The following is a 27976-nucleotide window of genomic DNA, read 5'->3' on the forward strand; positions in this document are numbered from 1 at the left end:
TGTACTATGCCCAAGGACCTAGGTTTGAAACTCTGGCTATCACATAGGAACACATGCCTTACAAGGAGTGGAACAGTTCTGTAGTGTCTCTCTCCCTGCCCACTCGTTTCTTTTTAATTTATTATAGTATCTTTATTTGTTGGAGAAAGACAGTCAGAAATTGAGGGAAAAGGAGAGATATAGAGGGAGTGAGACAGAGAGATACCTGTAGCCTTGTGTCACCACTCATGAAGCTCCCCCCCTCCCTGCAGGTGAGGACATTGTAATGTGTGCTCAGTCAGGTGTGCCACCACCTGGTCTCTCTCTCTTTCTCTCTCTCTTCCCTTCCCTCTCTCTTTCTGCCTATTACCCTCTTTTTAAGAGAAAAGGAAAGGAAAGAAGAGTCACCCCAGAGCAAATGAATCATGCAGATGCTAAGCCCCAGAAATAACCCCAGTGGCAAAAAAAAAAAAAAGATGTATAGTAATAAATAAATAGAAAAGGAAGAGCAGGCTGGCCACGGGTGCACCTGACTGAGAACACACATTAGCTCGCTTAAGGACCTGGGACCGAGCCCCCGTTCCATACCTGCGGGGGGAAATACTTCACAAGAGGTGACATAGCTCTACAGGTGTCTGTCTTTCTTTCTCCCTCTTTATCTCCTCCCACCTCTCAATTTCTCTCTGTCCTGTCATATAAAATAGCAACAGCAACAATAAGCAACAAAAGGGAAAAATATTGAAAGGAAGGAAAAAAATATATATATATATATGCTGTTCACTGTTCTCTGATATTTTGCCAAGGAAGGATTCTTTCAGGTACCATCATTCTCAAACAGTGGCTATTGATCAAAACACCCAGTTGTAATCTGGCAAACATTTAACTGGTTCTTCCACAAGAACACACACACACACATACACACCTGTGTGTACATGCACATCATATATTTTACTGATGTAAAGGGTATGTGTCTCAACTTACAAAGAAGTTCCACATAAGCATTCATCTTTACAGAAAGATTGCATTGGCTTTTGCCAAACTCTTGTATTTACAGCCCACAGTGTTTGCAAATAATAATATAGTCCTGACATGAAAAAGAAAGAAAGGGGGAAAAAGAAAAGCACCATCGTTTTCATCTGGTCAGGTTGTCATGTGTAAGAGTAGATACGATTCATTCATGGACGTAAATTAAACTGAGAGGGAATAGGCTAGCGATTAAAATCCTTTGCTCCGAAGTCATGGGGGCGCGGCTGCAGGAGAGCTCTCCATCTACAAAGCTCACTGATGTCCACACAGTATCATGGCACCAGGTTTCCAGGGACTGCCTTGCTGTAGACCTGGAACCTTATTTTGAGAAACGCTGAACTATCCAGTGTGTCTATGGTGGCATATTGACTAAACCCTTCATGAATGGCCATCTCTAAAAGCAATACCAGGGAACACATTTCGAACTGATCTATACAAGTAATTGTACCTACCGTGGAATTAATGTTTGATAAATGCTTAGTTTGTGATACCTCAGGTTGGCACAACATGTGGGTCGAGCCTACTTAACTAATACACCCACACACCCTCTAGCAGGCCACACAGGCTTAGGATAACTTCCATCCCCCGTCTACCTCCCCCCTCAAGATGCAGAAGAACAAACTGTGTTCTTAACTCCAAGGCAGTTTTTATATACTGAGTTTAGTTGGGGGTGGAGAGTGGGGTAGGGCTCTTTATCCCATTCATAGGACTTTTTCTCTCTGACCCCAGCTGCTGTATCTTCAGCAACTGTCCATGGTGTAAATGATAAGCAAGTCCTGCGTCTAAGGCAGAGACTTCTCTGAATGTTCCTTCTTCCCAGTCATTGCCACTACTGGGGGATGGTTGATCTCAAGGTCTCCTGATCTTTCTTGAACCCTAACCGTTTGTCCTGCTGCCTTGTGCCTTGACTTTCTTTACTCTCTCTCTCATATACATATTTTAATATTTATTTATTCTTTATTCTCTTTAGCTAGGGGATCTTCTGCTCCTATGCTGTAGTTGATATTCCCAGGTTTTTCTTTCTTTTTTTTTTTTAAATTTATTCCCTTTTGTTGTCCTTGTTTTATTGTAGTAGTTATTATTGTTGTTATTGATGTCATTGTTGGATAGGACAGAGAGAAATGGAAGAGAGGAGGGGAAGACAGAGAGGGGGAGAGAAAGACAGACACCTGCAGACCTGCTTCACTGCTTGCGAAGCGACTCCCCTGCAGGTGGGGAGCCGGGGGCTCGAACCAGGATCGTTATGCCGGTCCTTGCGCTTTGTGCCACCTGCGCTTAACCCGCTGCGCTGCCGCCCGACTCACCTTTATTCCCAGGTTTTTCTGATGTGTTTTTCTCTTCTACTTTCGCGCTAACCTGTCAGATGCCAGCTGAGTGTCCTACAACTTGACTCAGTTTTGATGCTCTCTACCTGAGATGGCATTAGCAACGTCCAGATCTCCTCTACAAGACTGCCTTTCATCCCCACTCCAAGTTGTCACCTGTGCATCTGACCTACCAAGCTATAGAATTTCATAATACACTCCTCAGGTTCAATGCGTCAGCTCATAGAACTCAGAGAAACATTTTTGCTTGTAGGTTGACCATAAAAGAACACAACTCAGTTGCATCTCTTCTCGTGAAGCTTCCCCGCTGCAGGTGGGGACTGGCATCTTGAACCCAGATCCTTGTGCACCAGAGCATGTGCCCTAACCAGGTGTGCCACCCACTGATCCATCCCTAATGCAGCTAATGATAACTTTCATTGTCAGTTGCTTCTTTTTATTTTCAAATAGTCCTCTTTTAAAATTTTTTTGATATTTATTTTCCCTTTTGTTGCCCTTGTTCTTTTTTTATTGTTGTTGTAGTTATTGGTGTTGTTGTTGTTGGATAGGACAGAGAGAAATTGAGAGGGGAGGGGAAGACAGAGAGGGGGAGAGAAAGACACCTGCAGACCTGCTTCACCGCCTGTAAAGTGATTCTCCTGCAGGTTGGGAGCCGGGGGCTCGAACCGGGATCCTTGTGCAGGACCATGCGCTTCACGCCACGTGCGCTTAACCCGCTGAGCTACTGCTGACTCCCCCTTTTTTGCTTTTTAAGATCACCTTGCTTTACAAGTCTACAAATATTCTGCAGTACAGTTTTTATCTCCTCAGTAAGGCACTACCCCACACCCACCAAAGTATCAATATCCCTCCACCAGTGTCTACTGAAGCATGTCTTCCCCACTGCTCCCTCCTTCCTTGCTCCCTAACCCTTTGTTAAGTTCAGTTCTGCTGTTAAGCCCATGGGTCTTCATTAGACCTGACTTACTTTCGTGTTTTTTTTTTCTTAATTCTTTTTTTTAATTGATTTAATAATGATGGACAAGACCGTAGGGTAAGATGGGTATGATTCCACACAGTTCCCACCGCTAGAGTTCCATATCCCATCCCCTCCATTGAAAGCTTTCCTATTCTTTATCCCTCTGGGAGAATGGACCTGGGATCATTATGGGATGCAGAAGGTGGGAGATCTGGCTTCTGTAATGGCTTCTCCGCTGGAGATGGGCCTTGGCAGGTTGCTCCATACCCCCAGCCTGTCTCTCTATCCCCTAGTGGGGCAGGGCTCTGCAGAAGTGGAGTTCCAGGACACATTGGTGAGGTCATCTGTTTAGGGAAGTCAGGTTGGCATCATTGTAGCATCTGCAACTTGGTGGCTGAAAAATCATTAAAATAGAAAGCAGAACAGATTGTTTAATAATCAGGAACCTAAAGGTAAGAATATAACAGCTGAGATTTGGGGTCTCAGTTTTGGAAAAAGCAAGTAGGTCTATTTTAGGTATATTCCAAGGAGCCTATGATTTTTATTCATTTTCCCTCTACTGATGAGGTCATTTGAGATTTTTGTTTTATGTGACTCTCTCTAGTATCTCTGACAGGCATGGCTTAGTGATGATGAATCCTTCAGCTGTTGCTTATCTGAAAAACATCTTCATGTCACCTTCAAACCTGACTGATGATTTAACGGAATAAAGTGTTTTTCTGTAGATGTCTTTCTCATGCAGAACTTTGAATCTATCTGCCAGTTCTTTCTAACTTTTATACTTTTTGTTGAAAGAAATCAACTGATAGTGAGATTTCCTTTATAAGTGACTTCTTTTTGCTTTTCCCTACCTGTCCTCAGGATATTCTCTTCATCTTTGATCTTTACAATTTTAATGATTATGTGCCTTAGTGAACTTGGGTTTGAATTCATTTTTCTTGGAACCCCCTGAGCCTCCTAGATCTGAAGTTTCATCTTTTTTAGGGAAATTTTCAGCTGGAATTTTTTCAAATATGAACTCTCTCTCTCCTCCTCCTCCTTCTACTTTTCTGATGCCAATGTTCTTCTTGATGCTTTCCTATCATTCTCTTTCATTATCTTAATTTGTTTTCATGGTTTTTTTTTTTTTGTCTTTTGGGGTGGGCATCCTCTTTTACTTTAATTTCTTCTTCTCTATTTTGGTGTTTGACATCTGTCTGTCTTGCCGATGTTCTCCTCTGATTTTTTTTTTTAACTGTCACTTCACTCTATTCCTCTGAGAGCTGTTAAGAATTTTTAAAAAACATTTCCAAATCATAGACACTGCCTTCTGTTTTTTATAATTTATTTATTTATTTAGTTATTTTGGACAGAGAGAAACTAAGAGGGGGAAAAGGAAAAGGAGAGAGAGAGAGAGAGAGCTCTGCAACAGTTTCTCACCACTTGTAAAGCTTCCTCTATACAGGTAGGGGCCAGGGGTTTGAACCTGGGTCCTTGCACATGGTAATGTATACATTCAACCAAGTGAGCTGCTGCCCAGCCCTTGAGGTATTATGAATTTACCAATAAATCTCTTCTTTTCTTTCTGAGTTTATTGTGGTCCTCCCTATTTCTTAATTCATAGCTTTGAAATCTTTATCAAGAGGTGTATGTAGTTGTGTTGAATTAGAAGTCTTTATTTTAAAATTATTATTATTACTATTATTTTGCCTCCAGGGTTATTACTGGGGCTCAGTGCCCTCACCATGAATATACTGCTCCTGGAGGCTATCTTTCCCATTTTTTTGTTGTCCTTGTTGTTTTATCATTGTTGTGGTTATTATTGTTGTTGTTATTGATGTAGTTGTTGTTGGATAGGACAGAGAGAAATGGAGAGAGGAGAGGAAGACAGAGAGGGGAAGACAGACACCTGCAGACCTGCTTCACTGCTTCACCACCCTCCCCCCCCCCCCCCCCCCCGCAGGTTGGGAGCCGGGGGCTCGAACCGGGATCCTAACAAAGGTCCTTGTGCTTCGCATCATGTGCGCTTAACTCACTACACTGCCACCCGACCCCCTTGAATTAGAAGTCTTCACTGAACTGTTGTCTTAGCCAGCATAGCCGGTAAATTATATTGTCTCCCTATTATGTCTGATTCTCTGCAAAGGTGGCTGAGGCAGTGAATGACAGAGCCGTAACTGAGGGCAGTCACAGAGGCTTGAGGCCTAAGTGGGAGGTGAGCTAGACCAGGAGCAGGCCAACCTAGGCATCAGGGAGTTTAGTTTGAAGGAGCGTGGGCTAGAAGCCAGATGAAAGGGAGCCGTATTAGATGAACCAGCTACTGGTTTGAGTCTAGCACTAGGGAGCATACATAGTTGAAACCAAGTGGGCTGAAGACTGGGCTTTTGGCATCTGGAACAGGCAGAACCCAACAGCCAGGACAGATCAGTCAGCCTGTAGCAGTGGGTGGCCGTGCCAGAGGCAATGCCTTTGTTAACCTTAGCAGCAACAGCCTGAGGTGACAGTGTTAAGCGCACAGAAGGGAGAGATCACTTTAGCAGCGATATTTTAACCCAAGTGGTAAGGAAACAAGCAGAGAGCAAATGTGTACCTTGGTTATGATTCCTTCTATTCTTTCTATTGGAATTCTGGGCTTTTCCCTTTATTGCTAGTTCAAGTATCCAAATCTGCTTCTATACTTTCAGAAAGCATTTATTGATTTGTTTATCATTTTGGACAGAGACAGAGAAAAATTGAGAGGGAAAGGGGAGATAGGAAAAGAGAGAGTCACCTGCAACACTGCATCACTACTTGTGAAGCCTGTCCACCCCCACCCCCCACAGATGGGGACTAGGGGTCTTGAACCAGGGTCCTTGTACATGGTAATGTGTGTGCTCAGGGGAGTGTACCACCACCTCTACATTGTAGTTGTTGTTGTGTTGGTGGCACCAAGAGCAAACAGAGGCTGCCAATCCACCACCATCTTAGCTGTTAAGTTTAGATGTTGCCAATTCATCCTTCCCTGTGCACACACAGCTTCACCCTGTAGTTCCCATAGAAGCTCTTGCCTTTCAGCGCAATGATGTCAGTGAGCTCCTCGCTCAGTCTACAATATGAAGGTCATGACCTCTGTTGTACAAGACCTAAGAGTCAGAGAATGGGAGAAAATAAATACAACACAGGCTTCTTGGGTTAAACAAATCTATTTATAATTACAGAACTAAATGTAGATCTATAAAAGCTTTTGACCTTGTATCTTATTTATTTGTAATTTTGAATGGCCAGAGTCTTACTGATGTGTGATTTCACTGCTCTTAGGCAACGTTTTTATTATTATTATTATTTAAAGACAAGGAGACAGACACACACAGAGACAGCAGAGACATCACAGCATGAGAACTTCCCCTGGTACCAAGACACCTACCTCCCAAGTGGTACCACGCCTCCAACCTGGGCTGGGTATATGGCAAGACATAAATCCTACCTGGTGGGGTATTTCTTTAGCGCTTCACATCGCTTTTACTTACTTGTCACCAGGGTTATCTCTGGGGCTCGCTGCCAACACTACAAAACCACCACGACTGGCAGCAGTTTTTTCTTTTTCTCTTTTTCCTTTCTATTTGATATGACAGAGAGAAGTTGGGGGAGAGAAAGAGAAGGAGCGAGAAAAATAGACAAATGCAGACCTGCTTCACCAATTGTGAATTGTCCCCCTTGTCCATGGGAAGCAGGGGATCGAACCCTGGTCCTTGTGTATGGTAACATGTGCACTCAACTAGGTGCACCACCACTCACCCCCCCCCCCACTTCTGGCATTATCTCTAAAGTCAGGATGCAGGGAGAAAAATCATTTCAGGAGGGAAGTATTTTAGTGGCTATTGGATGGAGGGGTACTTAGGGATGCTTAGAAAGTTAACTGAAAGAATGCATACTAAGGCTCCCTGTAGGCAGAAAGAAGATTCTTACTACAAAAAGTGGTTAACTCTGTTTAAATCAGAAGAAAAACACACAAGCATAGTAACTTAATTTAACGGCACATCTTTTTTTTTCATCATTTTATGGGGGGTTTTAATAATTTACAGTATAGTTGTTAACAAGTGGGTACAGTTTCTCATCTGTTTGTGATAGGTATCTGCAAAATACTCTCACTTCCAGTTTCGGTCTTTTCCAGTATCATGCACCAGGACCCAACAGACTTTTCACTTCCTCCTCCTTCTGCCTTCCCCAGATTCCTTGGCAAAATCCCACACCCCATCCAAGTGTAACATGTAAGCATTTCCCCAACTGTGTAGTGCCTAGTTGTCCCTTCTCAAAAGGTCCTACCCCTAACATAGTACTCAGGATACTTTTTGCTGCACATGCACCTGCCCCCCGCCTCTGTGTGTGTGTGTGCGTGTGCGTGTGCATGTGTGTGTGTGTACATATATATATCTCCACTCCATTCTTGAAAAACATGGACACGTGCTATACATTTGAACTTCTACACAGAATTTTATCTTTTGATTTTTTTTTTCTATTATTTTACCCATTATACACTCAGTTCTAACTTTTGTTGGTGTTGGGGATTGAACCTGAGACATTGAACCTCGGTCATTGAAAGCTTTTTTTTCATAACCCTTTTTCTATCTCCCCACCCATAATTACATATATTAGCTCATTTAGATGTATTGTACTTTTTCGTTATTTGGTAGCAATTTCATTAATGGAGTATTTCAATGGTAGTATTTTATCCTACAGATTCCCTATGATGTACTTAAACCGTTATTTTTTATGCTGAACATGAAATAATTTTCAACTGGATAAACCTTTGTCAAAGAAGTGGTAATGAAGTCTGTTTGTGCAGTGTTTCTGATTACCTCGACAACTTGAGACAACTTCAAATGCCTTGAGGCCTTTTGTAGTGTCATTATTGGAGGTAAATATATGAAGTAAAAGAGGTAGAATTAGAACTAGTGAAAAGACTAGATCACTGATGACTCCGGTTGACTTCAACTGGGGAACAATTTCTTTGTATTTGTTTCCATAGTCTCTTCAATTAAGCAGCTGAAATTCATTTTGACTGCATTTATCAATCATGTTGACTCATGCTACAAAGGTAATTTTAAATGGTTTCTCACTTCGAGAAAAACTTTTATGGTGCTAGAAAGAGACTAAAGAATTCTCTGAATCTTGGTTCAAACTCCCAGCAGGGAAGATGGCCAGAGGGCTCTGAACTCCAGTTCCATCAGTACCTGGAGAGAGAAGAGGGGAAAAAGGAAGAACATTTGGAAGTAGTAATAAGTGTTGGTATGACTTAGAAAGGAAGAGAAGATGGGACCATGGAACAAAATGGGCAAATATATATATAAATATAGGCAGATAGTTATAGAAATAAGTAATAGTCAACCCATATCTGAAACCCTGGGAGAACTACTGATGTTTCCATTGGAGGGATTGCTGGTACAGAACTCTGGTGGTAAGAACAGTGCAGAATTTATACCCCTGTTGTCTTATAATTTTGTGACATTTAAATGTTTAATTGCTTGGTATTTATTTATTTATTGGATAGATAGAGATAGTCAGAAATTGAGAGAGAAGGGCGTGATAGAGAGCAAGACAGACAGAGACACCTGCAGCACTGCTTCATCACTTGTAAAGCTTTCCCCGTTCAGGTGGGGCCTGGGGGCTCAAACCCGGGTTCTTGAGTGTAACTTGTGTGCTCAGCCAGGTATACCACCACCCAGCCCCTAATTGTGTAAATCAATATATACTCACTAATAAAATTTTTCAAAATTAAAAAAGAAGTCTCTGTCATGGCATTTGTAGTCTGGGGTTCATCTACGAAGTAATTGCTAAGTACTGAAAAACTTGTTGAAGTGGCAGTTCGCTTTCTAAATTCTATCTTGTTTCTATTTTTAGCTCATTGTACTATATATAACACACAATTTGAGCTACCTAACTTGGCACATAAAGGTCTACCAAATAGTTATTAGGGCTGTCAGTACTAGTTCGCTACAAAGTAGCACTGAAAGGCTAATAAATGCTGAGAGTTAGCTCACCTGGTAGAGCACATGCCTTACTAGTTCTGAGGACCCAGGTTCAAACCCTGGTACTGCATGGAAGCCTCGTGGCGTCTGAGAAAGCTCCTCGGATGGTGGAGCAGTGCTGTGGTGGTTCTCTTCTCTCTTGCTCTTTCTGAAATGAAAAGGAATAGAGAAACTGTGCAGAACTGTGCAGAAAAAAGTAATGAGTGGGCATGGCATTGTTGGAAAGGCAATTTCCCCAACGTGTTCACGTTTTCTTAGGCCAATCAACTAGAGCTGAACACAGAAGATACTAACACAGTTGACACACCCAACTGTGGAGGAAGAAACTACTGGTCATGATACGTATTCTTTCTTTTGGTAGAACTTGACCTTGGAAGTGCGTGAGTGACAGGAGTAGGGCAAGAGGCTCTCCATGATCTCTCTGCATTTTGCTTTTATCTCTATATCTGAGCCTTAGTCATCCCTACTCCATCCTATAAGCTAGTCATCGTCTTCCTTTAGGTAAAAGACCTAATTTAGTGGGTTTTTCTTTCTTTCTTTTAATGGAAATTTGGATTTAAGTAGGCTTTACCCCTGTCCTAGTTGCCAATTTTTATATAGTTAGTGTTAATGCTCTGGTAACATTGCATTAAAAATCCTGTATTTTCCTTTTAGGTGGTAGTGCACATACTGTGTAATTTTCAAGAAAACATGTTATTACATTATAGTGGAATCATATGTATCATGTAGCTATTAAGTTTTTTTTAATAATTTTAACATTCTATTTATTTATTATTGGATAGAGACAGAAATTGAGGAGGGGAGAGAAAGAGAGACACCTGTAGCCCTGCTTCGCAACTTGTGAAGCTTCCGTCCTGCAGGTGGGGACCTCGGACTTGAACCTGGGTCCTTGTACACACCACTGCCTGTCCCCTGACATTTTTCTTTCTTTTTTTTTCTCTTTTTCTTTCTTTTTTTTTTTTTTTTTTTTTTTTACCAGAGCACTGCTTAGTTCTGGTTAGTGGTGGTGCTGGGGATTGAATCTGGGACCTTTGATGCCTCAGGCATGAAGGACTTTTTGCATAACCATTATGCTATCCCCCAGCCCCAGTAAGTATTCAGAGGTGAGCAAACATGCAGGAATCGCATAGAATATAATATTGAATGATAAATATAAAGATTTTTTAAATTTTTAAATTTATTTATTCCCTTTTGTTGCCCTTGTTTTTTTTTTTTTTTATTGTTGTAGTTACTATTGTTGTTGTTGTTGGATAGGGCAGAGAGAAATGGAGAGAAGAGGGGAAGACAGAGATGGGGAGAGAAAGACAGACACCTGTAGGCTTGTTTCACTGCCTGTGAAGCGACGCCCCTGCAGGTGGGGAGCCAGGGGCTCGAACCGGGATCCTTCCGCGGGTCCTTGCGCTTTGTGCCACCTGCGCTTAACCCACTGCGGTACCGCCCGACTCCCTGAATGATAAATATAAGCTGATTTCTTGTAACCTGCTACTTGCCAATGAAATAGGATGAAAAAATCATGTTCTGGGGAAGCAGGGCTCCAGGACACATTGATGGGGTTGTGTGCCCACGGAAGTCCAGTTGGTTGGAATTGTACCCCTCTTATCCTATGGTCTTGTCAATGTTTCCATTTTATAAATAAAAAAATTTTAAAAATTTGTCCCCATGTGTCAACAACTGTACTATATACCATTAACCTTCCAATAAATAAAAAGAAAGAAATAAAAAAGATAAAAAAAAAAAAAGAAGAAAAATCATGTTCTGTTGGGTCGTTGGAAAAGTCATGCTATATTTTTCAATGCCATTCTATGCAAAAAAATTGTCATGACTGATCTGACATCCCAATATACGGTCTGGATCACTCTCAGTTAAATATAACATCCATAAAAGCATTGAATCAGAAAGTAGAAGTGCTGCTTTTCAAGTCGTCATCTTCCCTAGGACTTCCTTAATGGCCTCTGGGTGTAGATTTCCAGCCTTGGAAATGATTTCTTATTTCTGCATGGAGACACTGTGTGCTACTTCAGCCACACTGTCAGCCTCAGTCCCACTCACATCTCACATTTGATTAAATGTGTTGATTGGGTCTGAATATGAGTATCCTGCAAGTATTCTTGCTGACACAGTTCTTTTCTGTTATTCATGACAAAGCCGGTAGTTTTTAGTTGTTTTTTTGTGTGTGTGATATCAGAATATACTAGGAATTGATTGCCAAACTCTCTCTCCCTCCCTCTCTCTCCCTCTCTCTCTCTTTCTCTCTCTCTCTCTCTCTCTCTCTCTCTCTCTCTCTGTTTTAAGGCATGTCTATGCCTCAGAAACCCCTCATCTGCTTCACCCTCTTCCAGAGTCTAAGATCTCTGAAAGTTCTCAAAACAATTTCTTGTCGGGCAGTATCATCCCTTCTCGGATGGCACAATAAATAGAAGTTTGTTTTTTTAATTTTTAAAAAATTATCTTTATTTATTTATTGTATAGAGACTGCCAGAAATTGAGCGAGATAGAGAGGGAGACAGAGAGACACCTGCAGCACTGCTTCACCACTCCTGAAGCTTTCCCTATGCGGGTGGCGACTGGGGGTTCAAATCTGAGTCCTTATACATTGTAACAATGTTTTTTTTTTTTTTTTTTAGCATTCAGATTCAAAGACATAAGCAAACATTCGAATTCATGTTACACAGAGCAAACTTTTAAAAAAAAGTTTCTTTCCCATTATACTGAGAATGGATTCTTCCCAGGAACTATACATCAAGGCTCTTTCCTCCCACCATCTGCCCCTCCACCTGTTATGCTTTATTCTGCTCCCACCTCCACTTCCAAGATAAATTCAGATTTTTTTAAGTGACTCTTGCTTTTTTTTTTTAATAAATAATTTTCAGTGGCAAAAAAAAAGAAGGGGTTGGGTGGTGGCACACCTGGTTGAGCCCAGATGTTTGAGCCACACACCCTCCCCCCACCCCCGTTCCCACCTGCAGGGAGAAAGCTTTACAAGTGGTGAAACAAAGCTGCAGGTGTCTTTCTGTCTGTCTCCCTCTCTATCACCCACTTCCCTCTTGATTTCTGGCTGTCTCTATCCAATAAATAAGTAAAGCTTATTAAAAAATTTTAAAAGAACACATGAAAGCACTTTTTTTGCATTTGTTAGGAAGCACGGGAGAGAGAACTGTGTAATGCAACATTTAACTACCCCTTCTAGCCTGACCTTAGGCCTCTCTGTGCTTGGTGCTTACAAAGACTGACACTTTGAAAAAACATACTGGTAGCCTTTGACTTGGCGTATTAACTTAATTTTGATTTTCTGCTTCCAGTTTGAATTGTGGTTTGCACTCTGGAACCTGATCTCTCTGATTTCTGATGCTTGTCAAGTAACCCAGTCTTTCCTTCTGATTTCTGTTTTTGTTGCTGTTGTTGTTAGGTGCTAGTGTGTTCACTTTGGATGTATCTGATCCGATTTAACTCTGCTCTTGCTAATCAGTACAAGTTGCCCAAATCCAAGCCTGAGCAGATTAACAAGAAGGCTTTAAGAGTATTTGCTTTCTGAAATATTACTTCCTGCCAGATCAAAAAAAAAACAAAAAAACAACAAAACTATTATGGTGCAGGTTGCAGATGCTAACATGATGCCAACCGGACTTCCCTGGGCAGACAAACCCACCAATGTGTCCTGGAGCCCCGCTTCCCCAGAACCCTGCCCCACTAGAGAAAGAGAGAGAGAGATTGGGAGTATGGACCAACTTGTCAACGCCCATGTTCAGCGGGGAAGCAATTACAGAAGCCAGACCTTCCACCTCCTGCATCCCATAATGACTCTGGGTCCATATTCCCATGTTGTAATTTAACTTAAAAAGGGGTTGGTTGGGGGCTGCTGCACATAAAAGGATTCACAGCGGGGAGCTGGGAACTGGTTTAAACAATACAAGGTTTTTTAGGGTGAAACAGGTAGAAGGAAAATAAGCACTTATCATCAAGTGTTAAGAGTACGCCAGGTCCATGAAGTCTGAGTATAGTTATCAAAAGTTTAGTCCCATAAAATAAACAATTATCAGCTCTGGTAAAGGTTGCTCATGGCTGTAGAGGGGTCTAAACGTTTACTGGCTAGCAGAGTCACACGTGTTCAGTTCGCAGGAGAAGGAGCCATGGTGGCTACATGCCACACCTCTGCCAAGATGCTTCTGACGAGGAGAAGCAGCAGCAGCCAAAGAGAGTAACCTGCTCTAAGTCCTGTATTTTATACTTTCCCTTCTCTGTGTGTCCTGCCTCAGGCTGACTTCATTCATATACTAATAGTCCCAAATTCCTGTTGGGGTCACAACATTCCCAGAGGGATATAGAATAGGAAATCTATCATGGGAGGGGATGGGATACGGAGTTCTGGTGGTGGGAATTGTATGGAGTTATCCCCCTCTTATTCCTTGGTTTTTGTCAGTGTTTCCTTTTTATAAATAAAAAATTTTAAAAATGTTTTCTCAAGAATAATTTGGCCTCCCTTTCTTCAGGTAGCATTTGATATTATGTGGCTAAGCAGGATATAGTTGGTTGTCCAGGAATGTTGGTTTGGGTAAATGATTCTGTGATGATTCAGTTTATCTGTCATTGAAATGTTCATTTTATCCAGACTGAAATTTTGCCAATAAAAGAGCATTCAGATTTTTTTCCCCCTTATGCTTCTATTCAAGGCACCAGATTCACTTTTGCCTGCTAGGATAGGAATTGGTACGTATTGCCAAAGATGAATGTCATTGACATAAAAAGTGTTGTCAAGGGATAAATATAAAATGATCACATCTTAAAAGTGTAGAAAACTCAAGAGAGCATTTTTCAACCAGCTCCATTTTTACAGATGTGGATATGAAATAGATTGCAACAAATTATAACCCAGAGATACTTGATAAAAAGCCAGGCACCAAGTCAGACCTTACTAGTGACAAGATTGTATGTTCCCCCCATTGTTTTTCACTTCAAATATTAAATATCAGTAGGATGTAACTTTGAAATAATGAAGGGACAAAGAACAGAACACCTTTTATTTATTTGTTGTTGTAGTTGTTGTTTGGGGTTTATTTTTGGAAGCTGTAGCTGCCTTACTCAATTTTGTTGACCTGTAAGATACCCTTAACTTATGATATGCAGTGGACAAGATTATCTTGGCCAAGGTCCACTTACCTGTAGACAGGTAGTAGGAAGATGTGAAGGCCATTCCCATGCTCTGTTAAACATCACTTTTTTTAATTTAATGTTTTTATTTATTACTGAATAGAGACAGATAGGAATTGAGAGGGGAGGGAGAGACAGAGAGGGAGAGAGTCAGAGAGACATCTGCAGCCCTGATCCATCCCTCGTGAAGATTTCCCCCTGCAAAAGGGGACCAGGGGCTTGAACCTGGGTCCTTGTGTGTTGTAAGTGTGTGCCTAGCCAGGTATGCCACCACCTGGCCCCCTAAACATCACTACTTCTTTGCTGGCTTCCATATCACCACATATAGGAGTGGAGAGAGGTACTGAGTGGAATTGTAAGACACTCAGCTCCCAGCTGGAGTTTCAAAGAATTGCTTTGTGGTCTGAAGAAACCCTACTACATGAACACACACACACACACACACACACTCACACACACTCACACGGGACTTGGCATATATATATATATATATATATATATATATATATATATATATATATATATATATATATGGTACTTGCAGACAGAGTGGTCGCTTACTGGTAGAGCAAAGGACTTGTATGCATGCTATCCTAGGATCAGAGTTGTGTACTAGTATCTGTCTCTTTCTCCCTCTCCTCTCTCTCTCTCTCTCTCTCTCTCCCTCCCTCCCTCCTTCCCTCTCTCTTTCCTTTCTCAGAGAAATAAATATTTTAAAACATGTATTCACCTTGGTTAAGATCCCCCCTCTTTGGATAGGACAGAAATAAATGGAGAGAGGAGGGGGAGACAGAAAATGGGAGAGAAAGATAGACACCTGCAGACCTGCTTCAACACTTGTGAAGCAACCACCCTGCAGGTGGGGAGCCGGGGAAATCGAACCAGATTCTCGAGCGGGTCCTTGCGCTTAGTACTAATACTCACTTTAATCCAGTGCAGCACCATCTGGCTCCCTTTTTTTAATGGGTTGTTGGGGCCTAGCATATGTGTGATACCACCACTCCCAGGCCCATTTTCTTCCATGAATATTTTTCTAAAATTTTGGAAAAAGTAACATCCTCCCATTGCCCATGGAGCTTCCTAGACGCTCCCGCATAAAGCTGGGATTACAGCCCTGCTAAAGTACATACTCCACACATTCTGCTGGTCCTATGGATTTTATTTTATATTTATATAAATTTAGATGTATATAAATGACATCTATTTTGAGTACAGTACAAATATATTTTTATTGCACCTGGGATACAGCTTGAAGCTTGGTGTTCCCTGGTTCAATCCTTGGCACCTGCGTAAGCCAGAGTTAAGTAAGCAGTGCTCTGGTCTAAAGGGAAAAAAACAAACCATATATATATATATATATATATATATATATATATATATATATATATATCTTTTTCCATGCTACTTTTTGCTTCTTTTTAAAAAATATTTATTTACTTATTTCCTTTTTGTTGCCCTTGTTTGTTTTATTGTTGTTGTAGTTATTATTATTGTTATTGATGTCATTGTTGTTGGATAGAACAGACAGAAATGGAGAGAGGAGGGGAAGACAGAGGGGGAGAGAAAGATAGACACCTGTGGACCTGCTTCACCACCTGTGAGGTGACTCCCCAGTAAGGAACTGGGATCCTTACATGGGTCCTTGCGCTTTGCGCCATATGCGCCTAACCCGCTGCGCTACCACCCAACCCCCTTTCTTTATTTTTTTAAGAAAAAAAATGGTTATTGGTAATATATGAGCTTCTTTTTAAAATTATCTTTATTTATTGGATAGAGACAGCCAGAAATCCAGAGGGAAGGGGGAAATAAAGAGGGGGAGAGACAGACATACACCTGCAGCACTGCTTCACCACTTGGCAAAGATTTCCCCCTACAGGTAGGGACCAGGACTCAAACCTGGGTCCTTGCACATTGTAATATGTGTGCTCAACCAGGTGCGCCACCACCTGGCCCCTCATATGAGCTTCTTTAAATGGAAAATTAAAACATATCGTTTACAAAGGAAGACATCCTGGTGAGTATGAGGAATACCATTCCATTTAGTATTTTGAGGATCGGGTTTCCTGTGTTTACATATTGGTATGTTCATGGCAGCATAGTAAGCATTAAAGCACCTAATAGAAACTGTAATGAATTGCTCGGGGCCTGACCCCCTCCAGTCAACTCTAAGGAGATAGAATTTGGATAAGGGAGACGAAGCAGACTGCCAATAATTATTGAAAAAAGGGGAGTTGGGCGGTAGCGCAGTGGGTTAAGCGCACGTGGCGCAAAGCACAAGAATAGGCGAAAGGATCCGGTTCAAGCCCCCGGCTCCCCACCTGCAGGGGAGTCGCTTCACAGGTGGTGAAGCAAGTCTGCAAGTGTCTATCTTTCTCTCCCCCTCTCTGTCTTCCCCTCCTCTCTCCATTTCTCTCTGTCCTATCCAACCAACAACGATGACATCAAGAACAACAATAACTACAATAATAAAACAACAAGGGCAACAAAAGGGAAAATAAATAAATATAAAAATAAAAAATAACTTTTAAAAAAATAGGAGCTGGGCCATAGTGCAGCAGGGTAAGCACACATGGCACGAAGTACAAGGACCGGCATAAGGATCCCGGTTCGAGCCCCAAGTTCCCCACCTACAGAGGAGTCGCTTCAAAAGCAATGAAACAGATCTGAAGGTGTCTGTCTTTCTCTCCCCCTCGTTGTCTTCCATTCTTCTTTCAATTCCTTTCTGTTCTAGCCAATAACAACAACAGTAACAACAATAGATACAAAATGGGAAAAATGGTTTCCAGGAGCAGTGGATTCAGAGTGTGGGCACCAAGCCTTGGTGGTAGCGCTGGAGGATATATGTATTAGAGACAAGGGACTGGGTGGTGGTAGCTCACTTGGTTTAGCACAGACTTGACCTAATGTTCAAGGGCCTGGATTCAAACTCCCAATCTCCATCTACAGAGAAAAGATTTCTGAGTGATGAAGCATGTCTACAGCTTTCTATTTTTTATTTTATTTTATTTTATTTTATTTTATTTTATTTTATTTTATTTTATTTTATTTTATTTGCCTCCAGGGTTATCACTGGGGCTCTGTACCGGCCCTATAAATCCACTGCTCCTGGCTGCCACTTTTTCCATTTAATTGGATAAGACAGAGAGAAATGGAGAGGGGTGGGGGAGATAGAGAGGGAGAGAAAAATGGACACCTGCAGACCTGCTTTGCTATTTGTGAGGCGTCCCTCCTGCAGGTGGGGAGCCAGGGACTTGAACCTGGGTCCTTATGCAGGCCATTGAATTTCCTACTATGTGTGCTTAACTGGGTACGCCACCGCCCGCCCCCCCCCCCCCAGCTTTCTATTTTTTTCTCTCCTCTATCTTCCCCTCCCTTCTCAATTTCATTCTATCAGATGAAAAAGTAAGGGGAAAATAAAAATGACCATGGAGGTTGGTGTCATTTGTCAGGTAGGCACCGAGCCCCAATGACAACCCTGATAGTTTAAAAAATTAAATTAAATTAAATTTTAAAAAAATACAGTTGAGTCTCTAATGAGAAAAGGAACAGCCACAGAAGTCGGATTTAGATAATGAGGGAGGGAGCAGAAGAATAAGGGCCTTGAGGTTGTACAAGTGGGGTGTCATGCCAGGAATGCTTCTGCTTCTGACCCTGCAATCTCATGTGTTCAGTATCTCAGTATCTCAGTTACCCAAATCTACTTACTGTCTATAAAATCCCCCCGGAGACAGACAGAGCATTATCCTGGTTTCCTGGTATCAAGGGAGCTTCCTGGCATGGCTACAAACCTGATCTCCCGTGTAGCTTCTTGGCACCTTCACTTCCTGCAGATTTCCTGGTTCCTGACTTAGCTGCCAGTCTTCAGCTGCATGCCAGGATCTCCTCCCATTGGACTTCCCTTTGTTTCTCCTTGCCTCTTCACCAATTACACGTCCTAATTCCCTGGGTTTGCTTGGCCGCCTGAGCACCCCAGCCCCATCTGTTGTCCCCTCTGTGCCTCCCCCCACCCCCCGACACCCCCCCCCCCAACCCCCTGCCCTGACTTCCTAGTGATTCTCTGTTATCTGTAAAAACCATGCCTCAGTCTCTCCGTGACATGCTGCTGTTTGGCCTTTTCAGAGCTGCCCTGTGATTTGGCATGACAAAGGGTCAGTACAGGACTGGAGGCAGGGCCCTTTTCTTCTGAGCTCAGCGAGGGTGAGAGGCTAGATTTAGAAACAAGCTGCTGAGTGTCACGACAGTGAGCAGGCAAGCAGGAGCCTTTACCAGAAGGCTGCAGTCCAGCAGAGTGACACAAGAAGAAGGAGACAGAGGTTGTAAAACTGCTTCTGCCGTCTCAACAGGCAAGGGGAGTGAGCATTGCGATGACCAGAGTCAGCATGCATCTGCGGTTGGTCTGACCTGCTTGCTTGCCTTCTTTCTCCAAATCCTATAGCAACCCTGAAAGAGGCTCCAGGGAGGAAAGGGTTGGGTGTAAGAAGGTTTGATGGGAGGAGGAGTTGAAGACTTGATAGTAATGGGAACCTATTTCTGGGTGAGACATAGAGGAACATTCAGGGAGCCCTGCTTCTGGGGACTCCGGTGTCCTATTCTCCTTGTTCAGGAGAGTCCCCACAGGGACCTCTTCACTCGTCATGCTTCAGCTATGTTACAGTCCAGCAAAAGACTCTTTGCAAAAATTGTCAGCTGGCAAGTCACATACCTGAACTTGTCACTTGAATGCAAGGGGCAGTGTCTTCTCACACCGCCCGCACCATCTTATTTTTTATTGTCCACTAGTCCAGTAATGATGGGTTCCATCACGCTTGGGCTATCTATCACATTGCCATTACTTCTGTCTCAGCCCCATGTGCATGCTTGTCTGTAAAACTGAAGTGAAACCAAGAAAACTAGGTGTTTCTGAAGACGTGAGAGTGACTGGGGTGTGAAAGTTGTATCGTTTGAAGGTAGTGGAGCAGTATTGGAGAAGTTTTTGTTTGTTTGTTTGTTTGTTTTTTTGACTCCAGGGTTATTGCTAGGGCTTAGTGTTTACACCACGAATCCACTGCTCCTGGAGGCTATTCTCCCCCCTTTTGTTGCCCTGGTTGTTTTATCGTTGTTGTAGTTATGATTATTGCTTCCATTGCTGTCATTGTTGTTGAATAGGACAGAGAGAAATGGAGAGAGGAGGGGAAGACAGAGAGGGGGAGAGAAAGACAGACACCTGCAGACCTGCCTCTCCGCCTGTGAAACGACTCCCCCTGCAGGTGGGGAGCCAGGGTTTCGTACCGGGTTCCTTAAACCAGTCCTTGCGCTTTGCGCCACCCACGTACACTTAACCCGCTGAGCTACCACCCGACTCCCTGGAAGAAATTCTAATTAAACAGAATAAATAATGGAAGAAAATGTCCACATGATTAGCATCAAAGTCTCAGTCTTACCTGATAGCATTGCTTCCTGGTAGTAGTCACTTTCCTTTGGGATTACAGAAGATATTAACTAGGAGATTCGTTTCATAAATACTAATAGCCAAGGCTAATGACCAAAATATATTAAAAAAATTAGTAAAGCAATTGCAATAGAAAAAAAATAACCCCATTAAAAATGGAGCAAGGCTATGAATAAAATCTTCACCAGAGATCCAGAGGACCAGAAGACATTTGGAAAAAAAAAATACTCAAAGTCATGGGTTATGAGAGAAATGGAAATGAAAACAACAATGAGATACTATTTTGTATTTGTGAGAATATTATACATTAGAAAGGATATGTCATGGGCTCTTTGGAATATAACTAAAATAGGACTACTAACTACCTACAAAACAGAGACTCCCCAACTCTTCATATGAACTTTTCCAGCCTCTAGGTTCATGATTAGTCAACTATTTGTTTGGCTCTATATGTTAACTCTTTTTTCAGCCACTAGGTTCTAGATGCTAACATGATGCCAACCAGACTTCCCTGGGCAGACAACCCCACCAATGAGTCCTGGAGCCCCACTAGGGAAAGAGAGAGCTTCCCCAGAGCCCTGCCCCACTAGGGAAAGAGAGAGACAGTCTGGGAGTATGGATCGACCTGCCAACGCCCATGTTCAGCGGGGAAACAATTACAGAAGCCAGACTTTTCACCTTTTGCACCCCATAATGACCCTGGGTCCATACTTCCAGAAGGATAAAGAATAGGAAAGCTATCGGGAAGGGATGGGATACAGAGTTCTGGTAGTGGGAATTGTGTGGAGTTTTCTTCCTCTTATCCTATGGTTTTTGTCAGTGTTTCCTGTTGTTAAAATTTTTCGGAGGCTCTGGCCGGCCGGTCTTGCTTCACGGCGGTGAACAGAGACGCGGAGACAACGGCTGGGCAGGGAAGCTGTATTTCTTTATTCAGGAACAACGATTCATAAACTAAGACAAACTAATCACCAAACAGAACTCTGCTGTCTCTTTGCGGCGGCACAAGCACTCTTTCTTTTACTCTGGAACTCAGGAACTCTGGCACTCTCGAACTCAGGAACTCTCGAACTCTGGCACTCTCGAACTCAGGAACCCTCTCCCGGGGTTCCTTTGGGGCGGGGCCAAGCGGGCCCGCGAAATTAGCAGGCCTGATCCAATTCTCTTGGCGGGGGGAGGGCTAGAACAAGCCAATGTAAAGCATACGACAGTTTCCTTTTTATAAATAAAAATAAAATAAAAGAAGAAAGGATATGGAGCCAGGAGGTGGCATGCCTGGTTAAGTGCATATTTTACATTGTGCAAGGACCCTGGTTCAAGCCTCTGGTCCACACCTACAGGGGTAAAGCTTCAGGAGTTGTGAAGCAAGGCTGCAGATATCTCTCTGTCTCTTTCCTTCTGTACTCCCTCCCCAGTTTCTCTCTATCCAATAAAAGAAACAAATAAAGAAAAGATTGAAAGAAGTATAAGCAAAGATGTGGAGGAGGGGGAAGGAACCCTCCCCACTGCAGATGAGACTATCAATTGGTCCTTTCCCTATGAAAACCAGTCTGGAGATTTCTCAGATTATTAGAAATTATTCAGTCCTAAGGGCCAGCAATTTCTTTTCTGGGGATTTATCCAAAGAAAACAAAACAGCTCTCTGAAGAGATCTCTGTATACCTATATCCATAGTAGCACTATTTGTAACAGTCGAAATGTGGAGACAACCCAGATGCCCAACAACATATGAGTGACTAAGAAAGCTGGAAACACTGACAAAACCATAGGATAAGAGGGGTACAGTCCCACACAATTCCCATCACCAGAACTCCACATCCCATCCCATCCCCCCCTCCGATAGCCTTCCCATTCTTTAACCCTCTGGAAGTATGAACCCAGGGTCATTATGGGGGTGCAGAAGGTGGAAGGTCTGGCTTCTGTAATTGTTTCCCCGCTGAACATGGGCATTGGCAGGTCGATCCATACTCCCAGCCTGTCTCTCTCTTTCTCTAGTGGGGCAGGGCTCTGGGGAAGCAAGGCTCCAGGACACATTGGAAGGGTTGTCTGCCCAGGGAAGTCCAGTTGGCATTATGGTATCATCTGGAACCTGGTGGCTGAAAAAAGAGTTAACATGTAAAACCAAACAAATTGTTGACTAATTATGAACCTAAAGGCAAAAATGTTGCAGGTGAAAATTTGGGGTCTCCGTTTTGGAAATAGCTAGTAGGTCTATTTTAGGTATGGCCCATGGCTTTACTAGTTTTTTCCTGAGCTTGACACCTGATATGCAGGTGGGCCCAAGTTATTGTCTGGGGGGATGATGTCATGGCTGGAAAAAGGGCTAGAAAGCTGGATCGGGGAAGAGAGTAGCTCCCAAATATGGGAAAGGTGTATAAATATTGTTGACTATAACCCCATTGATTTGATCTGGGGCCCATATTCAGCATAGGAGCCTATGTAACCTCTGCATCCCTGTAGGTCCAAGCTCACATTCTGTGGTTATGAGTAGGAATGTTCCAAGTTGCGCCAATTTCAGAACCCATCTTCCTCAGGTGGTAGATAGAGTATGTTATCCAACCTCCCTTTGGAGGATGGAACATTCTCAACTGTTGTTGATCCACATTAAGGGCAAGGCCCTATGGGGGCCCACAAAAGGGTCTCATTTTATTTCCTACAATTTTATTTCTTTACAACTAGTTAATCCTTTTAAGAATTATTTTTCTCTGTGTCCTGGTAAATAGACTGCTTCCAAATGAATATGTTTGTTCCAGCACCACTTATTAAGCAATCAGCTGATCTGATTTGTGTATTCTAAATTCTCATACTTGCTTAGAACTGCTAATTAAAAATTGTCTAAAATTACGGGTCTCTTTGTCTATAGAAACCCAGTTAAGTGGTTCATTGATGCTAAGGCTGAGAGATACTTTGGTGGCAAAGTATCTAACTTAGACTTGGCACTAAATATAAGCTTCCTGTTAAAATACAGAAATGCAAATAGCAGTGCAGCTCTGAAATGCCTCTGGTGGGGTGTGTGGACCAAAAAGCTGTATTTGTATACATTACAGCAGTGGGTAAAAACCCTGATTGCAAATAGCAAAATGCTCCCCCCCCGAAAATAAATAAAGCCTTCAAACTACATTTAAAAAAAAAAACACTGGAGAATTCATTGTAAGCACTGGGGAATAGACACATTCAGTAGCAATCATGATACCTAAAGATTGCCAGATATTGAACAGAGTAAGGAACTCAGTTGAGAGCCAAAGGACCACCCATGCTGTTTTCTTTTATTTTTTAGTTTTTATTTATAAAAAGGAAACACTGACAAAAACCATAGGATAAGAGGAAGACAACTCCACACAATTCCCACCAGAACCAGAACTCTGTATCCCATCCCCTCCCCTGATAGCATTCCTAATCTTTATCCCTCTGGGAGTATGGACTCAGGGTCATTATGGGATGCAAAAGATGGAAGGTCTGGCTTCTGTAATTGCTTCCCCGATGAACATGGGCATTGGTACGTTGATCCATACTCCCAGCCTGTCTCTCTCTTTCCCTTTTGGGCCAGGGCTCTGGGGAAGCGGGGCTCCTGGACACATTGGTGGGGCTCATTTGTCCAGGGAAGTCCAGTTGGCATCATGTTAGCATCTGGAACCTGGTGGCTGAAAAAAGAGTTAACATATAGAGCCAAACAAATAGTTGACTAATCATAAACCTAGAGGCTGGAAAAGTTCATATGAAGAGTTGGGGGATTCAAGGGGCTCTGTTTTGTAGATGGTTATTAGTTCTATTTTAGTTATATTCCAAAGAGCCAATGACTATACTACTTTTTTTTTTTTTTTTTTTTGCCTAAGCCTGAAATCTGATATGCAGGTGGATCCAAGTTATTGTCTGGGGAGATGATGTCATGGCTGGAAAAAGGACCAGAAAGCTGGATCAGGGAAGAGAGTAGCTCCCAAATATGGGAAAGGCGTATAAATATTGTTGACTGTAAACCCCATGGATTTGATCTGATCCCATGCTGTGTTCTATCTTTTGTCTGCCGTCACTGCTTTTATTCCTGCAAGTTCCTCTATGACCCACTGAAGCCAGTGATCTAGACAGTTCTGGGTCCAGGGAACTGTCCTCTCTCATTGTAAAATCCTCAAATAATCAAATTAGCCCCAGATCACTTCACCCAATCCCCCACTTAGTTGTGACTGCAGGGATCAGAGTTGTCACAGCCTGGAGTGGCTACTTCCAGGGAGTTTAGGACAGATGAACCCACAAGTCTACTGGGCATGGCAGATGGATTTTTTTGTTTCCCTCTCTACTTCCCTCTAGGTAGCCTGAGGGCTATAATTTTCTGCTTTTTTTTTTTAAGCACTAAAGCTATATATAGAAACATAGTGAAAACTAGCCCTAAGCAGTTGTGAAGTAGGTGAAGTTTATTTTTGCATTCTCATCCTTACTGTCTTCCACAGTGGGAGTCTCTATCTAAAAGACACTTTGTGGTTGCCTGTATTTTCTAGGTTTTAAAACTGCTATAATAGTTATGAATGCAGGTGCCGAGCTCAGACTGAACTCCTAATCTGCTTCTCCAAGCTGTTTGACCTTGAATACATTATGTAAACTTGCTAAACCTCAACTTTTCCCATCAATAAAGTCATGTTATCAGTAGTCCCAATCTCAGAGATTGATGTAAAAATTAAATGAATGTCAACGTTTAACACACCACCAGGTATTTGGTGAAGGTTTAATAAATGTCTGTTTGTGTCTGGTGGTTTTTAGTGAGTGAAAAATGCCACAGATTACTGTGTTTCCCTGAGATTTGGGGGTTTGTTTTCTGTAATTTGCATTTTGAGAATAATAAGGTATATTGAAGAATGTACTTTTTCTAAGAAAAAGATCCTTCCCTAGTCTCTTTTACCTAAGATAGTAATAACAGAAATGCTACTTCTTTTTCTTTGAGCCGCAGTGTCATGCTGCTAATTAGTGGCAAAACCATTTCGATCTCCCCGGAAGTCACTTTTATTCCACTTCCTGTCCCTTCTCACTGATGTATATACCTAGTTAAACCTTTCTTGCATCTGCACAAATGACTGGTTGTATCTCATGAAGGATACCATCTTAATACACCAAGGGATTAAATGTTTACTTGTGGTATTTTAGGCACCTCTCCTTAGTATCTTGAGGGGGGCAGAATGCATTACTTTGACACAACCAAAGTCCCCTCATAGGGGATTTAGGGACTTATTTAAATGTGGATTCAGCCCTTACTTGTAAAAAAAAAAAAAAAAGGAATTTTTATCCTTTTACTATGTCCTGTGGTGGACTCTAAATATTGGATGGTTGGAAAAGTCATGACATGATTTTATATAGAAAGAGAAAACAATGCATGATGACTTTTCTGATAGTCTGTAGACTACTTGGGTTAATTAGCTGTGAGTTGGTCAAGAAAGATTTGGAGAATATTTATAATTCAGGAAAAAATTAAGCAGTAATTACTATTATTCAGATTAGAAAATCAGAATGTATTATCCAAAATTCAGCTATAGGCCATGGAGTGAAGGGCCTAACCCACAGTATTCCTTCCAACCTGTGCTCAAGACTGTCTGTTATTCATTCCAAACCTGAGCAGGGCCTGATCCTTGTGAACACTGGAAACTAGGAAATGGTGGCATTGGCCCAGATCGGATACAGGAAATTACCACTCTCTCTACTTACCCAGTTGGTGCACTAGACTGGCTGTGTCTCTTCCACCTTGCTCATAGTCAAATCCTAAGGCCCAGTGTGGTGGTATTAGAAAGTGGACTTTTGGGGTTGTGCTTAAGTCTCTCTGTGGGGCCATAATGAATGAGATATTGAAGGACCTTATAAAGAGACCCCAAGGAGCTTCTTTACCTCTCCACCAGGTGAGAACACAATGAGAAGAGAGCCTTATGTGACCCTGGAGAGACTTTACCAAACACTGAGCCTTCCAGGGCTTAGGTCTCTGACTTACTAGCGTCTGGAACTACGAGAAATAAATTTATTGTATATAAATCTCACAATCTGCAGCATTCTTTATGCACTAAGATAAGGACATGTACTTGTCATTTGATGTCTGCTCTGTGAATAGGTTTTCTATTAATAAGAGAGGATTTATATTCTTGAGGGGAAAAAAAAGATTTTTGATGTTGCTGTCCTGGGGAGGATATTTTGTTAAGATAGAATACCTTAGAGCTAGCTGACTTTTTTGGGAAATGACTTGTGCCATGTTTCCTATAATAAGGTGCCCTATTTGATATTTGATTTTACTTGTATCAGTAGTTGATGTGGTTTATGTTTATATCCTGCCCTATACCCAAACTGACTTGTAAAACATTTCCACATGTTGCTAAAAAGTTTATGTTAAATTTAAAAAGTTTATGTCAAATGGACAGATCTGCTTTGGGCACTAGATATACCCAGCCACTGTTTTTTTTTTAATTGTTTTATTATTTATTTATTCCCTTTTGTTGCCCTTGTTGTTTTCCTTGTTGTTTTATTATTGTTGTTATTTATGTTGTCGTTGTAGGATAGGACAGAGAGAAATGGAGAGAGACGAGGAGGCAGAGAGAAATGGAAGGCAGATGAGGAGAGAAAGATAGACACCTGCAGACCTGCTTCACCACCTTTGAAGTGACTCCCCTGCAAGTGGGGAGCTGGGGGCTCAAACCAGGATCCTTACGCCAGTCCTTGCACTTTGTGCCACGTGCTTTAACCCACTGTGCTACCACCCGACTCCTGGCCACTGTTAATAGATTAGGATCTGCTGCCACTTAACCTGTTAATTCCTGTGACACTGGTTTTACTGCTTTTCAAACTATATACAGGAACCTACAACACACACATACAGAGAGAGAGAGAGAGAGAGAAAGAGGGGGGGAAGGATCTGTAGGAATTTAGAATGGGCAGGAATAAGTCTTATGCCAAGCCTTTAACTATCTATTAGCCTACAGGGTGTGGACACAGAAATTCTGTGAATATAATGTTGGCTCTTGTAAAAGCAGTGGGTCAGCGAAATATAGGAATTGTGTATACCGTGGACCTATTTCATTCCTCTCCTCCATTTGTCCTACCATTTGTTAGTATAACAGGACTCTGGACTAACCTAGGCCCTATGGATAGAGTTCCACCACTACTGCCCCATCCTCACTTCGGATATTCAGAAGGGAAGACTATGTAATCGTTGGACTACCTCAGCTAGGGCTCTGCAGGTGTACAGGAATTCCTGTCATGAATCTAACTACATCAGTCCAAGCTCAAACGGCCCTCCTGGATTTCTTCTTCACAGTTTAAGACCTCATTCTGATTCCAGCCTTTTAAGTCTCACTTTAGATCCAATATCAAGGAACTAAAAAGAAAACTCACCAACAGGCAGGGAGCCAGTGTGGGTTGCAATATAAACAGTGATTAAGTTCCAACTCAATCTAGTTAGCTAGGAATGTGACCTTACAAGAAAGCAGTCTTTGTTAGATGGTCAAGTGAAGATGAAGCCCTCAGGGTAGACCTTAATCCATTGTGCCTGTGTGTGTGTTCTCCTAAAAGGTAAACATCTGGACACTGGACAGCGGTGTACCTACAGAGGGAAATTGATATGATGAAAGGGAGACTGCCTAAGCTTCCTGAACCAGGAGAGAATACCTTCCTCACAGTTCTCAGAGAGAACCAGCTCCACCAACACCTTAATCTTGGACTCCTAGCCTCTAGATATATGAGAATATAATTGTTTAAGTTACCAGGCCTGTGGCACTAATAAAGAATATTTTTTCCTGAGTCCTAGTATAGAGGTCTTTCCCATTCTCTTCCCAATAATCTTATTCCACTGCTCACACCCAGAAAACTATCTTCTCTTGATCACTGGAAATTTCTTTTTTAAAAAATATTTTGCTTATTTATTAATGAGAAAGATAGGAGGAGAGAGAGAGAGAAAAAAAAAAAAAAAAAAAGAACCAGACATCACTCTGGTACATGTGCTGCTGGGGACTGAACCCAGGACCTCATGCTTGAGAGTCCAATGCTTCATCTACTGTGCCACCTCCTGGACCACAATCACTGGAAACTTCTAGACTGGGAAGTTTCTTACTAGCAGTATGAGTGCTTTCTTCAAATTGCTCTTATCTCCTGTTGATCTCAACTTCCAGGAGTCAAC

At 42.1% G+C, this 27976-nt stretch overlaps 1 protein-coding gene and 1 long non-coding RNA gene across 6 annotated transcripts in view; one reads left to right on the forward strand and one right to left on the reverse strand.

Moving 5' to 3' along the window:
- The window catches only part of ARHGAP44 (Rho GTPase activating protein 44), a 202981-nt gene that overhangs the window by 62108 nt on the left and 112897 nt on the right, over nt 1-27976 (forward strand). The window lies entirely within an intron of this gene.
- LOC132541756 (uncharacterized) lies at nt 7682-18290 on the reverse strand. The gene is made up of 3 exons (XR_009552853.1): nt 18206-18290; nt 9285-9420; nt 7682-8477 (listed from the first exon to the last, which is right to left on the reverse strand). It is a non-coding gene; the product is annotated as an uncharacterized LOC132541756 (long non-coding RNA).

The sequence above is a fragment of the Erinaceus europaeus genome, chromosome 12 (assembly GCF_950295315.1).
Source record: "Erinaceus europaeus chromosome 12, mEriEur2.1, whole genome shotgun sequence".
Taxonomy (NCBI): domain Eukaryota; kingdom Metazoa; phylum Chordata; class Mammalia; order Eulipotyphla; family Erinaceidae; genus Erinaceus; species Erinaceus europaeus.